Source organism: Urocitellus parryii, chromosome X, assembly GCF_045843805.1.
Source record: "Urocitellus parryii isolate mUroPar1 chromosome X, mUroPar1.hap1, whole genome shotgun sequence".
Taxonomy (NCBI): Eukaryota; Metazoa; Chordata; class Mammalia; order Rodentia; family Sciuridae; genus Urocitellus; species Urocitellus parryii.
In genome coordinates this window covers 122,017,668-122,033,578 of record NC_135547.1, presented here as the reverse complement: position 1 = coordinate 122,033,578, position 15,911 = coordinate 122,017,668, and positions in this window count along the sequence as shown.

Genomic DNA, 15,911 nt, shown 5'->3' with positions numbered 1-15,911 from the left:
ATACTTTCTCTGTTTCAACATACACTCCCACAATCTCAATCTACTTTTTAAATATATCCATCTGCAAATCACTTTGCAGTCACATGACTCCACCTAACTTCATTCAGTTGGTGAATGAAGAAAATTCATTTTCAGTTGATTTTTATACAGGGTATGAGGTAAGGGTCCAATTTCATTTTTCTGCTTATGGATATCCAGTTTTCACAACACCATTTATTAAATAGACAATCCTTTCTCAATTATGGGTTCTTGACACCTTTGTGTCCTATATATTTCAAAATTGCGTAAAGAGTAGTGTATTAGTCAGAATTCTCCAAAGAAATAGAATGGGATTTACTAGGGGATTGGCTCACATGACCACAAAGGCTAAAAAGTCTCATGTCAGACCATCTTCAAGCTGAACAAGTAGAGAAAACTGTAGCAAGAGCCATAGAAGTGGACAGTATGGGTAAGTCCAAGAAGCTAGAAGCCTTAGAACCAAGGAAGCAGACAGTGTATACCCTAGACTGAGGCCAAAGGGCTGAGAGCCCCCAAAATGTCACTAGTGCAAGTGTCAAGAGTCCAAAGGCCAAAGAACCTGGGTATGATGTCCAAGGGCAGCAGCTAGAGAAATATAACTTCCACTGGAAGTAGAGTCAAGAGAGTCAATTTCTCCCTTCTGCTTCCTTGTCCCATCCTGGGCCCCCAGCTGATTGGATGGTGTCTACCCACATTGAAGGAGGGTCTTCCCCACTGTTTGCTAACACACATGCCAACTTTTCTGGTCACAACCAGAAATAATGCTTTGCCAGTTCCTTAGGCATCCCTCCATCCAGTCAAGTTTACATCCCAAATTAACCATTACAAGTAAATTTTAAGTGCTTTTGTCACGGAGAAATGATAAATATGTGGGATGATATATTTGTTAATCAGCCTGATTTAATCATTCTACATATAAACATGTATCAAAACATCATATATTGTACCTCATAAATATATACAATTATTATTTGTCAATTAAAAATAAAAAATTAGGGGATGGGGTTGTGACTCAGTGGTAGAGCACTTGCCTAGAGTATGTGAGGCACTGAGTTTGATTCTCAGCATCACATAAAAATATGTAAATAAAATAAAGGCAGTGTGTTCATCTATAACTAAAAATATGTTTAAAAAATTAGCTGGAACGCCGCCCCCACCACCAGGCTCCCCTCCCGCCCTTCGCTTGCTCACTCGCTCGCTCACAGCTGCGCTCTCCCCGCCCCTCACCACAGCCTGCAGCCGCGCTCACCGCCGTGGTCCGCCCAGCCAGCCCCGGCGCCCCTGGACCCATTAGTGCCCAGTGTCCCGCCAGCCCGCGGGTGGACGCGCGACCCCTCCCAGGCACGAGCCCTCCCCCACCCCTCCCGACACTTGACCCAGCCGGGTCCCAACGCCCAGTGCGGCCGCCCGGGAGCTGTGGCGGTGACTGGGGAGAAGGAGGGAGAGGAGGGTCGAGTCGGCGGCCGGGAGGCCGGGTTTTGGAGCCGCGTCTTTGCCCGAGTTAGGTCTTGCCTAGCCCCAGTTCTTTCTCTGTACTTTGCGAGTAAGTTTTGGAGCATCGGTTAACAGCCTGTGGGTGAAACTGGCTTTCATTCATGAATGAGAATCTAAAAGGTGGAGGAGGGAAGATGGCGGCGAAGGGAGTGCATCACCCCAGTGCGCCTCATCACTGAACGGGAGAAAGACGATGTGAATCGCCTGAAGGCTATCTTGTTGGGAATTTCCAGTGAAATTGAGGTGCTCCAGAATCTAGTGGACAGATTTCCATCGTGCGTAGTTCGACTGCGGGAGCTCCATTTCTCTGCAAGGAGGGTCGCATAGCCTGACAGGCAATCGCCCCGCAGCTGGCGTCTGTGGCGCGCGCTGGGGAGCGGCAAGGTGCCGGAGCGGGGGAGCAGCGATACAGATTAGGGGGGCTCCCGCCAGGGGTACATTGGCAGCACGGAGTGCTGAGTTCTGGCTTTGAGTCAGAGGAGAGAAGCTGGCCAGTTTGGTTCCAGACACCGGTCGGACCACGGAGGAGGACAGCAGCTGCCATTTCGGAGAGATGATGTAATCATCCCCATGTTCTACTGATCTCAGCTCATTCAGCTACGGAACAGGTGATTTCAGGCTGGTATTTGCCTGCGTCTAGCAGACAGATTTCTTGCTCAGGCTCGGGACTGGGGATCTTGTGGAGAATACTCCTAGAGGCTCGTGCCTGGCAAGGCGTGCGCCGGGCACTGAGCAGCTGGATTCTGGTTCCCGGGGCTAACCTGGCCCAGGTCTGAGGAAACTGCGGAGGCTGCCGGTGGAGGCCAGCTCCAAGTGGAGCGTGCGCTGAGCTTGGGGTGACTGGGTTCTGACTCCCAGAACAGTTTTGGCCTGGGGGCTGGGGAACCCGTGGGGGTCGCTCGCTGGAGCCAGCTCCCAGCGGAGAGTGTATCGGGATCCGAGAGGCGGGGTTCTGGCTACCGAAGCTGCTTCGGCCCAAGGCTAGGGAACCAGCGGTGACTGCTTCTCAGTCAGGCTCCTGCTGGGTGCTGTAGGGGCAGAGTGGAGCTTCCACCTGCGCCCAGAGCAGGCCAAGTGACCCGCCGGCGTGGTATCATGACACACCAAACGCAGCTGGGGCTGAAGAGAGTAGCCACCCACGCCTAAAATAGGACCAGCGACCCCGCGGTGCGGTAGCCAAGTAACCTCATTTGGAGTAGGGGCTGTGCAGAGCTGCCATCTGAGCAAGCAGGGCAGGCAGACCTGCCGCCAACTGGCAAGACAGGCCAGGTAGCTTGCCAGCGGGGTGGACACGCAACACCGAGGCAGTCGCGCCACACTGGTTGGAGTGGGGGTGGAGCAGGGTCGCCGCCCGGGTCGGAGGGGGCTCAGCAACCCGTTGGAGAGGTAGTCAGGTACCCCCATTGGGAGTGGGGGCTGTGCAGAACTGCGACCCACCGGCCTAGAGGCCTGCCAGCGTGGTAGACTCGTCACACCAATTGGAGTGGGGACCCAGCAGAGCCACCACCCACATCCAGATCAGGACCAACGACCCCAGGGCGTGGTAGTTACGTTACCACAATTGGAGTGGGGGCAGAGCAGAGCCGCCACCCGTGCCCGCAGGGGGGGCAGACCTGCGACCTATCAGCGGGGTAGACAGATCACCCTAATTAGAGGAGGAGCACAGCCACTACCCGCCCTGCAAGGGAGACTTCCCAACTATACAAGAGCAATATAAATAAATAGGGAGTAAATTTCAAAAACACAACAGTTGCACCAAGCAGAAAGAAACTCGAGCAGTATGAAAAGACAAGGAAAGAAAGGACCACAAGCAATGCAGGTCAACTCAACTTTAGAAGAGGTAATAGCTGCAACAGATGGAATGTCAGATAAAGAGTTCAGGATATACATGCTTCAGATGATCTGGAGTGTCAAGGAAGACATGAGACAGCAAAATCAGACAATGAAAGATCACATTGACAAACAAATCCAGGAAGTAAAAGATCAATTTCACAGGGAGATAGAGGTAATAAAAAACAAACAAATAGAAATCCTAGAAATGCAGGAAACAATAAACCAACTTAAAAACTCAATTGAGAATACTACCAGCAGAGTAGATCACTTAGAAGAGAGAACATCAGACAATGAAGACAAAGTATTTCAACTGGAAAAGAACATAGACAGCTCAGCAAGAATGCTAAGAAACCATGAGCAGAACATCCAAGAATTATGGGACAATATCAAAAGACCAAATTTAAGAGTCATTGGGATACAGGAAGGCACAGAGCTCCATACCAAAGGAATAAACAGTCTATTCAGTGAAATAATACGAGAAAACTTCCCAGACTTGAAGAATGAGACAGAATCCCAAATCCTAGAAGCCTACAGGACGCCAAATGTGCAAAATCATAAGAGATCCACACCTAGACACATTATAATGAAGATGTCCAACATACAGAATAAGGAGAGAATTTTAAAAGCTGCAAGAGAAAGAAAGCAGATTACATTTAGGGGTAAACCAATCAGGATAACAGCTGATCTCTCAACACAGACTCTGAAAGCTAGAAGATCCTGGAATAACATATTTCAAACTCTGAAAGAAAATGGGTTCCAACCAAGAATCGTGTATCCGGCGAAATTAAGCTTCAGGACAGAAGATGAAATTAAAACCTTCCACGATAAACAAAAGTTAAAAGAATTCGCAGCTAGAAAACCATCTCTTCAAAAAATACTTGGCAAAACATTTCAGGAAGAGGAAATGGAAAATAACATTGAAAACCAACAATGGGAGGTAGGACAGTAAAGGGGGGAAAGTAGTCAAAGAGGATAACAAATCAGGTTTAGTAACATCAATAAACAAATATGGCTAGAAGAACAAACCATATCTCAATAATAACCCTAAATGTTAATGGCTTAAACTCACCAATCAAGACACACAGGCTAGTAGAATGGATCACAAAACAAGACCCAACAATATGCTGCCTACAGGAGACGCATCTGATAGGAAAAGATATTCATAGACTGAAGGTGAAAGGTTGGGAAAAATCATACCACTCATATGGACTGCGGAAACAAGCAGGAGTGGCCATACTCATATCTAATAAAATAGATTTCAAGCCAAAGTTAATCAAAAGGGATAAAGAAGGACACTTCATACTGCTCAAGGGAACCATACACCAACAAGACATAACAATCATAAATATATATGCCCCAAATAATGGTGCAGCTGTGTTCATCAAGCAAACTCTTCTCAAGTTCAAGAGTCTAATAGACCACCATACAATAATCATGGGAGACTTCAACACACCTCTCTCACCACTGGCAGATCTTCCAAACAAAAGTTAAATAAGGAAACTATAGAACTCAATAACACAATTAACAACCTAGATTTAATTGACATATATAGACTATACCACCCAACATCAAGTAGCTACACTTTTTTCTCAGCAGCACATGGAACCTTCTCAAAAATAGACCATATATTATGTCACAGGGCAACTCTTAGACAATATAAAGGGGTAGAGATAATACCATGCATCTTATCTGATCACAATGGAATGAAACTGAAAATCAATGATAAAAGAAGGATGAAAAAATCAAGCATCACTTGGAGAATGAACAATAGGTTGCTGAATGATCAATGGGTTTTAGAAGACATCAAGGAGGAAATTAAAAACTTCCTAGAGTTAAATGAAAACACAGACACAACATATCGGAATCTATGGGACACAATGAAAGCAGTTTTAAGAGGGAAATTCATTGCTTGGAGTTCATTCCTCAAAAAAAGAAAAAACCAACAAATAAATGATCTCATACTTCATCTCAAAATCCTAGAAAAAGAAGAGCAAAACAACAGCAAAAGGAGTAGAAGGCAAGAAATAATTAAAATCAGAGCTGAAATTAATGAAATTGAAACAAAAGAAACAATTGAAAAAATTGACAAAACTAAAAGTTGGTTCTTTGAAAAAATAAATAAAATTGACAGACCCTTAGCCATGCTAACGAAGAGAAGAAGAGAGAGAACCCAAATTACTAGCATACGGGATGAAAAAGGCAATATCACAACAGACACTTCAGAAATACAGAAGATAATCAGAAATTACTTTGAATCCTTATACTCCAATAAAATAGAAGATAGTGAAGGCATAGATAAATTCCTTGAGTCCTATGATCTGCCCAGATTGAGCCAGGAGGATATAGACAACCCAAACAGACCAATAACAATAGAGGAAATAGAAGAAACCATCAAAAGACTACCAACTAAGAAAAGCCCAGGACCGGATGGGTATACAGCAGAGTTTCACAAAACCTTTAAAGAGGAACTAACACCAATACTTTTCAAGCTATTTCAGGAAATAGAAAAAGAGGGAGAACTTCCAAATTCATTCTACGAGGCCAACATCACCCTGATTCCGAAACCAGACAAAGACACTTCAAAGAAAGAAAACTACAGACCAATATCTCTAATGAATCTTGACGCAAAAATCCTCAATAAAATTCTGGCGAATCGGATTCAAATACATATCAAAAAAGTTATACATCATGATCAAGTCGGATTCATCCCTGGGATGCAAGGCTGGTTTAATATACGGAAATCAATAAATGTTATTCACCACATCAATAGACTTAAAAATAAGAACCATATGATCATCTCAATAGATGCAGAAAAAGCATTCGACAAAGTACAGCATCCCTTTATGTTCAAAACGCTAGAAAAATTAGGGATAACAGGATCATACCTCAACATTGTAAAAGCAATCTATGATAAGCCACAGGCCAGCATCATTCTGAATGGAGAAAAATTGAAGGCATTCCCTCTAAGATCTGGTACAAGACAGGGATGCCCTCTCTCACCACTTCTGTTCAACATAGTCCTCGAAACACTGGCCAGAGCAATTAGACAGACGAAAGAAATTAAAGGCATAAAAATAGGAAAAGAAGAACTTAAATTATCACTATTTGCAGATGATATGATCCTATACCTAGCAGACCCAAAAGGGTCTACAAAGAAGCTATTAGAGCTAATAAATGAATTCAGCAAAGTGGCAGGATATAAGATCAACATGCATAAATCAAAGGCATTCCTGTATATCAGCGACAAATCCTCTGAAACGGAAATGAGGACAACTACTCCATTCACAATATCCCCCCAAAAAATAAAATACTTGGGAATCAACCTAACAAAAGAGATGAAAGATTTATACAATGAAAATTACAGAACCCTAAAGAAAGATATAGAAGAAGACCTTAGAAGATGGAAAAATATACCCTGCTCATGGATAGGCAGAACTAACATCATCAAAATGGCGATATTACCAAAAGTTCTCTATAAGTTCAATGCAATGCCAATCAAAATCCCAACAGCATTTCTTGTAGAAATAGATAAAAGAATCATGAAATTCATATGGAATAATAAAAGACCCAGAATAGCAAAAACAATGCTAAGCAGGAAGTGTGAATCAGGTGGTATAGCGATACCAGACTTCAAACTATACTACAGAGCAATAGTAACAAAAACAGCATGGTACTGGTACCAAAACAGGCGGGTGGACCAATGGTACAGAATAGAGGACACAGTAACCAATCCACAAAACTACAACCATCTTATATTTGATAAAGGGGCTAAAAGCATGCAATGGAGGAAGGATAGCATCTTCAACAAATGGTGCTGGGAAAACTGGAAATCCATTTGCATCAAAATGAATCTGAATCCCTATCTCTCGCCATGCACAAAAGTTAACTCAAAATGGATCAAGGAGCTTGATATTAAATCAGAGACCCGGCATCTGATAGAAGAAAAAGTTGGTTATGATCTACACGCTGTGGGATCGGGCTCCAAATTCCTCAATAGGACACCCATAGCGCAAGAGTTAACAACTAGAATCAACAAATGGGACTTACTCAAACTAAAAAGTTTTTTCTCAGCAAAAGAAACAATAAGAGAGATAAACAGGGAGCCTACATCCTGGGAACAAATCTTTACTCCACACACTTCAGATAGAGCCCTAATAACCAGAATATACAAAGAACTCAAAAAATTAGACAATAAGATAACAAATAACCCAATCAATAAATGGGCCAAGGACCTGAACAGACACTTCTCAGAGGAGGACATACAATCAATCAATAAATACATGAAAAAATGCTCACCATCGCTAGCAGTCAGAGAAATGCAAATCAAAACTACCCTAAGATACCATCTCACTCCAGTAAGATTGGCAGCCATTAGGAAGTCAAACAACAATAAGTGCTGGAGAGGATGCGGGGAAAAGGGCACTCTTGTTCATTGCTGGTGGGACTGCAAATTGGTGCAGCCAATTTGGAAAGCAGTATGGAGATTTCTTGGAAAGCTGGGAAAGGAACCACCATTTGACCCTGCTATTCCCCTTCTCGGTCTATTCCCTAAAGACCTAAAAAGAGCATGCTACAGGGACACTGCTACATGGATGTTCATAGCAGCTCAATTCACGATAGCAAGATTGTGGAATCAGCCTAGATGCCCTTCAATAGATGAATGGATAAAAAAATGTGGCATTTATACACAATGGAGTATTACTCTGCATTAAAAAATGACAAAATCAAAGAATTTGGAGGGAAATGGATGGCATTAGAGCAGATTATGCTAAGTGAAGCTAGTCAATCTTTAAAAAACAAATACCAAATGACTCCTTTGATATAAGGGGAGTAAACAAGGTCAGGGTAGGGACAAAGAGCTTGAGAAGAAGATTTACATTAAACAAGGATGAGAGGTGGGAGGGAAAGGGAGTGAGAAGGGAAATTGCATGGAAATGGAAGGCGATCCTTAGGGTTATACAAAATGTCATATAAGAGGAAAGGAGGGGTAAGACAAGATAATACAAATGGAAGAAATGATTTACAGTAGAAGGGGTAGAGAGAGAAAAGGGGAGGGGAGGGGGGATAGTAGAGAATAGGACAGACAGCAGAATACATCAGACACTAGAAAGGCAATATGTCAATCAATGGAAGGGTAACTGATGTGATTTAGCAATCTGTATACGGGGTAAAAGTGGGAGTTCATAACCCACTTGAATCAAACCGTGTAATATGATGTATTAAGAACTATGTAATGTTATGAACGACCAATAATAAAAATATATATATATATATATATACCTTTCAAAAAAAATTAGCTGGTATCACATGCCTGTAACCCCAGCAGTTCGAGAGGCTGAGGTAGGAACATTGCAAGTTCAAAGCCAGCCTCAGCAATGTAGTGAGATCTTGAGCAACTTAATGAGACATTGTCTCAAACTTAAAAAAAAAAAAAAACAAGCTAGGGATGTGGCTCTGTGGTTAAGTGCCCCTGGGTTCAATCCCTTATACCAAAAATATAAAATAAAATAAAAACTTTAAAATACAGAACAAATAAAATGTTCAAATATAAAAAGTAATATTTTTTAAAAAGGAATCATAAATATTGGTAAGCCAAGTACAGTGACATGCATCTGTAGCCCCAGCTACTTGGGAGGCTGAGGAAGGAGAATTGATTGGCCCAGGAGTTTGAGTCTGAGCAATATAGTGAAACTCCATCTCAAAAAATACTCCAGAAATTAAGGCTTAATTTTAAAAAGAAGGAATGTTAGTATCAGTAATGTCTGCAACAGACACATAGCCAATTTTTAGATTTTGTATATATTCCTATAGGACAAATACAATTTAAATGTTTCCAGGTATTTTCAACCATCAGAAAGTATTGTATATCTTCCTCCCAGTTATTCCTTGCTTCACTCTGATGTAAACAAGAAAAAAAAAGAATAAAAAGTAGACTCCAAATACATTATTTATTTTAACCCAATCCATGTTACTATAAAGGAACTAAATAAAGGCTTTTATCTAACATAGGGCTTCTCAATCTCAGCATTATTGACATTTGGGGCTGGAACACTCCTGGACATTATCCTGTGCATTATAGGATATGTTAGCAGCATCTCTGATTTCTACGCAGAGTAGGGGGGTTATTCCTAGTTGAGAACCACTTTTCTATTTATTTCATGTGACCACTAGAAGAATATGGGAAGAGATAAAATGATCTAAAACATAAAATGACCCAGTATTGAAGTCAGGTAGAGATGAATGAAACACTTTGATTAACCACTTACTTCCCCTGTGACTTTGGGCACATATCTGACTGACCTTTCTTTGCTTATCTATAAAGTGGGAAGAACAATGTTACCTAGCTCACAAGCTTATTGAAATAATTAAATGAGACACCAAATAACCCATTCTTTTCTATTTGAGGAAACTACTGCTATTAGAGACCCAGTTCTTCAATATAGAGAAGTCTATTTCTCAACTTTCTGTTCTGTTTTACTTGTCTCTTTACATATATCTGTGAGAGTTCTTCAATAGGTTGCTTACCCATTACCTATATTAAGCCTTCTATTTTTTGGTGCATTATAGTTATACATAATAGTAGGATTTGTTATGCGATATTCATATATGCATATTAACAATTTGGTCAATTTCATTCCTTAAGATCTTACCTTTCCTTATCCTACTCCCTCCCCAGATCTGCTTACTCTACTCTACTTGTTTCCCTTCTATGATTTTTTTTCCAATTAGTGAATTATATTTATGTATAAAAGCAGAATTCATTATAGTGTATTTATATATATGCATAGCATAATTTGGTAGATTTCATTTCCCAGTACTTCCCAATGTTCTTACCTTTTCCCTCTCTCTCAATCCCATTCCTTTAAGCCCTCTATTATCCATAGGTGAATTGTCTGAAAAACTCAGCCATCAGGAAAGGGGCTGGAAACTGAAAAGTGAAGCAAAAGACCTGCAGAAATTCTGCACTAAAGTTCAGATGTTTCTCATGTAAAGCTTCCCCAAATTATTAAGATGGTTTACAAATTATTCCTTCCTCAGACTGAACGCTATCCTGACCTTGCACACAGAAATATGTGCCCAATAAATCTTAGCTGAGGAATTAATTGATCAAATTCAGATATAAGTTAAATAAGCCTACAAGTCTCAAATTAGGTAGGACAGGAAAAAAAAAGATGTTGGCAGGAGTGAGGAGTGGTATCATCAGTAAGAAGCAATAGCTAACAGTCTGACATTAAGAGAAAATTAAAGAACAGATATTAATTTTAAAGAAACACATGCTCTAGAGAGTAAGCCGCTAAGCATATCACAATAACCTCTTAGCTGCATTACCATGTCAGTGCATAATAATCAGCATTACTAATAATGTCTATGACATTTTTAAAAATGTGAATTCTGTTCCGCATGTTCCATTTTTTAAAATTCAGGATAGTATATAAGTGACTTGAGAAAGATTTTCATCATAGACTTATAAAATATGTGATTTTGCAACGTATATTAGGTGTTATCTATTCTTTCTTCTAGATGAAGAAAGTCCAAGAAAGGTGAAGTGCACATTCCTCAGGTCAGACAACAGAGATAAAGAATTAGAATAAGGAGATGGGGGTGTAACTCTGTGGTAGAGCATTTGCCTAGCAAGTGTGAGGTCCTGGGTTTGATCCTCAGCACCACATAAATAAAATAAAGGTATTGTGTCCATATAAAATTAAAAAGTATATTTAAAACAGAATTGGAATAAAAGTTTTAGTTTGCTGACTTCATAACAATTGCTTTTCTCACTACTGTACATTTTCACAAATGTACATGAATATATACTTTAAATTCATTAACATTGACAAATATAATATTTAGTGACTCAATTGGGGTATACTTCAACTACTTGGAATTTTCCCTATTATTAATCAAGTGGTCTTTATTGAGCCTTTTTGTTGCTGAAAGAAAAAAATTGATTTGATGAGTGTGTCAAAGGAGGGAGAAAGCATGATCATTGATTCTGTGATTGAAGAGTTTAAATTTCTGGAAAGGAGAGGAAGATTCATGTGTAAGAAGTCAGAATACTACAAAGCAATGCAAGTAATGAGTCTGAGTTCATGGCAACTCACTCTGAGTGTTCTGGGAATGGAGAGATAGGAAACAGCAACCCATGGCAGGCGGTCGCGGAACGCATGGAAATGGAAAGGAAGGTCACCTGAATTGAACGCACAAACATATGTAGGCTTTGGAAAATAAACAAGGAGGCTCCAGATGCAAAGTACATTAGAAAACAGTAGGAATTTGATTCAAATGTATGATATGCCAAGGTCATTGTACTGTCATGTGTAACTAATTAAAACAAATAAAAAAAATTTAAAAAAGAAAGAAAACAGTAGGAATGTAGCTGGGCATATAGCTTAGCGATAGAGTGCTTGCCCAGCTTGTACAAGATCTGAGGTACTGGGTTTTGTTCCTCAGTAATGCAAAAACCAACAAACAAAAACAAAATAAAACAAACCAAAAAAAAAAAACTAGGAGGGGATAGAAACTTCAATCATATATTTTCCAAACCATTCAATCAAATGTATTACTGAATAAGTATGAAATTTTTATGAAAATTTAGGGATATACAGGAAATATTCAAAATTGAATCCTCCCTAGAAAATCTAAGTAGAAGGGATGAAATAATAAGAAAAATGGCCTAACAGCTCTATAATATCATGATCTGATAGAAACATAGTACATGCCTCATATGTAATTTAAAATTTACTAGTAGCCCCATTAAAAAATACTAAAAATGTCTTGTGATCTGTAACCCTTGGGTCACCATTGCCATTGCTGGAAGCCCCTACCACCACTGATGCTATTCCTATGGATTCTGGGGACATATCCCTGCTCTCCACACCCCAGTACTACCAGAGGCACACATTAACTACAAAGCTTGTCCCAGCAGTGACTGAGAAAAAATCCATCATGCTCCACATTGCAGTACCACTACTTCATTGCCTGAGCAACAGTGGGTGCCCCACAACACTGCTATGTGCAACACACCTGCCTGGGACACTGGAGTACCCTCACCCCAAACCAACTTCAGAGACAGTGGGCTTTCCTATCCCACCACCAAATACACTGTGCCCAAAGCTATCAATTACACCAGAAGAAGCAATAAGGAGATGATAGTATGGTACCCAACTGGAACCAAAGTCACTAATAGTCTACCAACCCACATATACTAAGATACATCTTTAGGAGAAAGCTATTTGCTATGATTGCTTTGGAAAAACACCCTATAAAATTGGTGGAGACAACTCATCTGGCAGATGCACATACATCAATATAGGGACACAAGAAGTATGAAACAACAAGGTACTATGATGTATCCAAAGAACAAAGTGAAATCTCCAACAACAAACTGCAGAGAAAAGGATATCAGCAAAATGTCTGATAAAAGAAAATAAAGATGAATATTCAATGAAATTGGGAAAACTTTAATTCATGATATGAATGAAAAATTCATCAAAGAGACAGAAACCATGCAAAAGAACCAAATAGAATATTTGGGACTGGAGAACTCAATAAGTTATATAAAAAATATAGTAGGGAGCCCCAACAACAGACTAGTTCAAGTAGAACAAAGAATTTCTGAACTTGAAAACAAGTCTTTTGAAATAGCCCAGTTAAACATGAAAAAATAATGCACAAGGCCTCTGAGACTTGGGGGACAACCATAAAAAATAAATATTCAAGTTATAGGAGTTCTAGAAGGTAAAGGGAATGAAAAGGCATAAAAACATATTCAATTAAATAATAGCTGAAAATGACCCTAAGCTTGGAAAAAATATAGACATCCAGATCCACAATGCCCAACGGACCCCAAATATATTTTATCAAAATAAAAAAGTCCTCAATGCGGCATATTACAATCAAACAGCCAAAGGTTCAAGACAAAGACAGAATTCTAAAAACAGTAAAAGAAAACATCATGTCACATTTAAGAGAACCCTCCTCAGACTAATAAGACTTCTCAGCAGAAACCTTACAGGACAAGAGAGAATGGGATGACATATTCAAAGTTCTGAAAGAAAAAAAATGGGAACCGAGAATATTATAAACATCAAAGCCATCCTTTAGACTGGGTATAGTAGTGCACAACTGTAATCTGTTAATTGGGAGGCTAAGGCCAGAGGACTCAATGTTTGAGGCAGCCTGGGCAACTTAGATCCTGCATCAAAACAATTTTTTATGGAAATTACCTTTATTTTAATCTATCAACTTCAAAAAAAACCATAATTCTCCCATATTTGCAGTATTTGTCCTGATGAAGAATTAGCCACTGAACAACCAAATAACATTTATTGCCTTGGTTAAATGGCTTCAGATCCCAGCATTACAGGAGGGTCTCAAAAGAGGAAATACTACAAGATACCTGGAAAAAAATTTAGAAAGGTACAGAATACCTTAGGAAAGTTAACATTGGGGTTCCAGAATATTTTTCTTAAATTTCCTCCTTCTAATTATAACATCAAACATGTTTCAAATAATTTTATATTAGAAAAATGATATAAAATTGAAACATTCTTATAACTTAGGGATAACTGATATTAATATTTTGGTTGTACCTACCATTATATTTTTAAATAAAAATAATTTCAATTTTTATTTAACATTATAATTTTATAGTAATAAGTATCTATCTAAAGCAACCTTATAAAAATTACATTGATATTTTAGCCTTCCATTATTGCCACAGTCTGGCTGGGCACGATTCAGGAGCCACTTGTCAAAAGAAACGAACTTTATTTTTAGAACCACACAGGCCAAACAAAACAGCTCCTCAGGAAAAACCCTCAGAGCCCAACTGCCACCACCGGCTTCCCACAAGCCTCTCCCTCAACCACCAGCCTCTCCACCTCCCACAATCCTCCTGCTCTTGAGGCCGATTGGCTGAGTCACATGGGCGGAGCCAAAAAAGTCCCCCAATGAGCAGCTCCGTGGTCTGAAAGGGCAGGGAAACAGTCCAATGAGCATCACCGCAGAGGAGCCAATCAGCTAGATGTTGCTAGGGCCGCTGTGAGCCAATCATCAGCTGGCAGTCTGAAAGGGCAAGGAAACAGCTCAATGAGCATCTCCAATGAGCATCACCGCAGAGGAGCCAATCAGCTAGATGTTGCTGGGGCCGCTGTGAGCCAATCATCAGCCGGCAGCTGGAAGTTTGCTGGCAGCTGGAAGTTTGCTGGGGCCCCTTCGGCTGTGGCTCTCAACACATTATTCCATAATTTATTTATTGATTTCCTTATCATTGAACATTTGTTCTAAAGGATTTAAAAATCAATGTTCTTATTCTGTTTTTAATTGGTTCTTTTTAGTTATAGGTGACAATATAATTTATTTTGACATAATTATAAAAGCATGAAATATAACTTGCTCTAACTCAGCCCCCAGTACTTCCCCTTCTTCTCCCATCCTCCCATCCCCATTCCCTTTCCTCTACTCTACTGATCTTTATGCTATTATAGTTATTTTTTAAATTAGTGTCTTATGGATGTATATGATGGTGAAATTCAATGTACTATATTCATTTATGTACAATAGGAACATTAGGTAAGATTCATTCCAGTCTTTCCCTATCCCATCCCTCATCTCTTTCCTTTGTTCCCCTTTGTCTACTCCACAGATCTTTCTTATATTCTTTTTTATACTCCCCTTCTAATTTTGAATTAGCTTCTACATATCAGAAAAAACATTTGATTTTTGGCTTTTGGGGACTGGCTTATTTTCAGTTAACAAGATAGTCTCCAGTTCCACCCACTTACTGACAAATGCCATGAAGTACTTCTTTATGGTTGAGCAATACTCCATCATTTGAGTGTATGTGTGTGTAGCATATTTTCTTTATCTGTTTATCTATTGAAGGGCACCTACCTTGGCTCCATAGCTTGGCTATTGTGTATTGTGGTGCTATAAACATTGATGTGGCTATGTCACTGCAGTATGCTGATTTTAAATCCTTTGGATATATACTGAAGAGTGGGACAGTTGGGTCATACAGTGGCTCCATTCCAAGTTCTTTGAGGGATCTCCATACTGCTTTCCAGAGTGGTTGCACCAATTTGCAGTCCCACCAGCAATGTATGAGTGTATCTTTTCCCCCACATCCTCACCAACAATTATTATTGCTTGTATTTTTTATAATTGCCATTCTGACTAGAGTGAGATAAAATCTCTGTGTTGTCTTAATTTGCATTTCTCTAATTGCTAGAGATATTGAACATTTTCTTATATATTTGTTGACCATTTATGTTTCTTCTTTTGAGATGAGTTTAGTTCCTTTCCACTTTTATTAATTAGGATGTTTTTGTTTGTTTTTGATGTTAAGTTTTTTGCATTCTTTGTATATCCTGGATATTAATGCCCTGAGGAACAGGTGACAAAGATTTTCTCCCATTCTGTAGGCTCTCTCTTCATGTTCTTGATTGTTTCTTTTGCTGTGAAGAAGCTTTTTAGTTTGATGCCATCCCATTTGTTGATTTTTTATTTTACTTCCTGTGCTTTCGGATTTTGTTTAAGAAGTCAGTTCCTGAGCTGATATGTTGGAG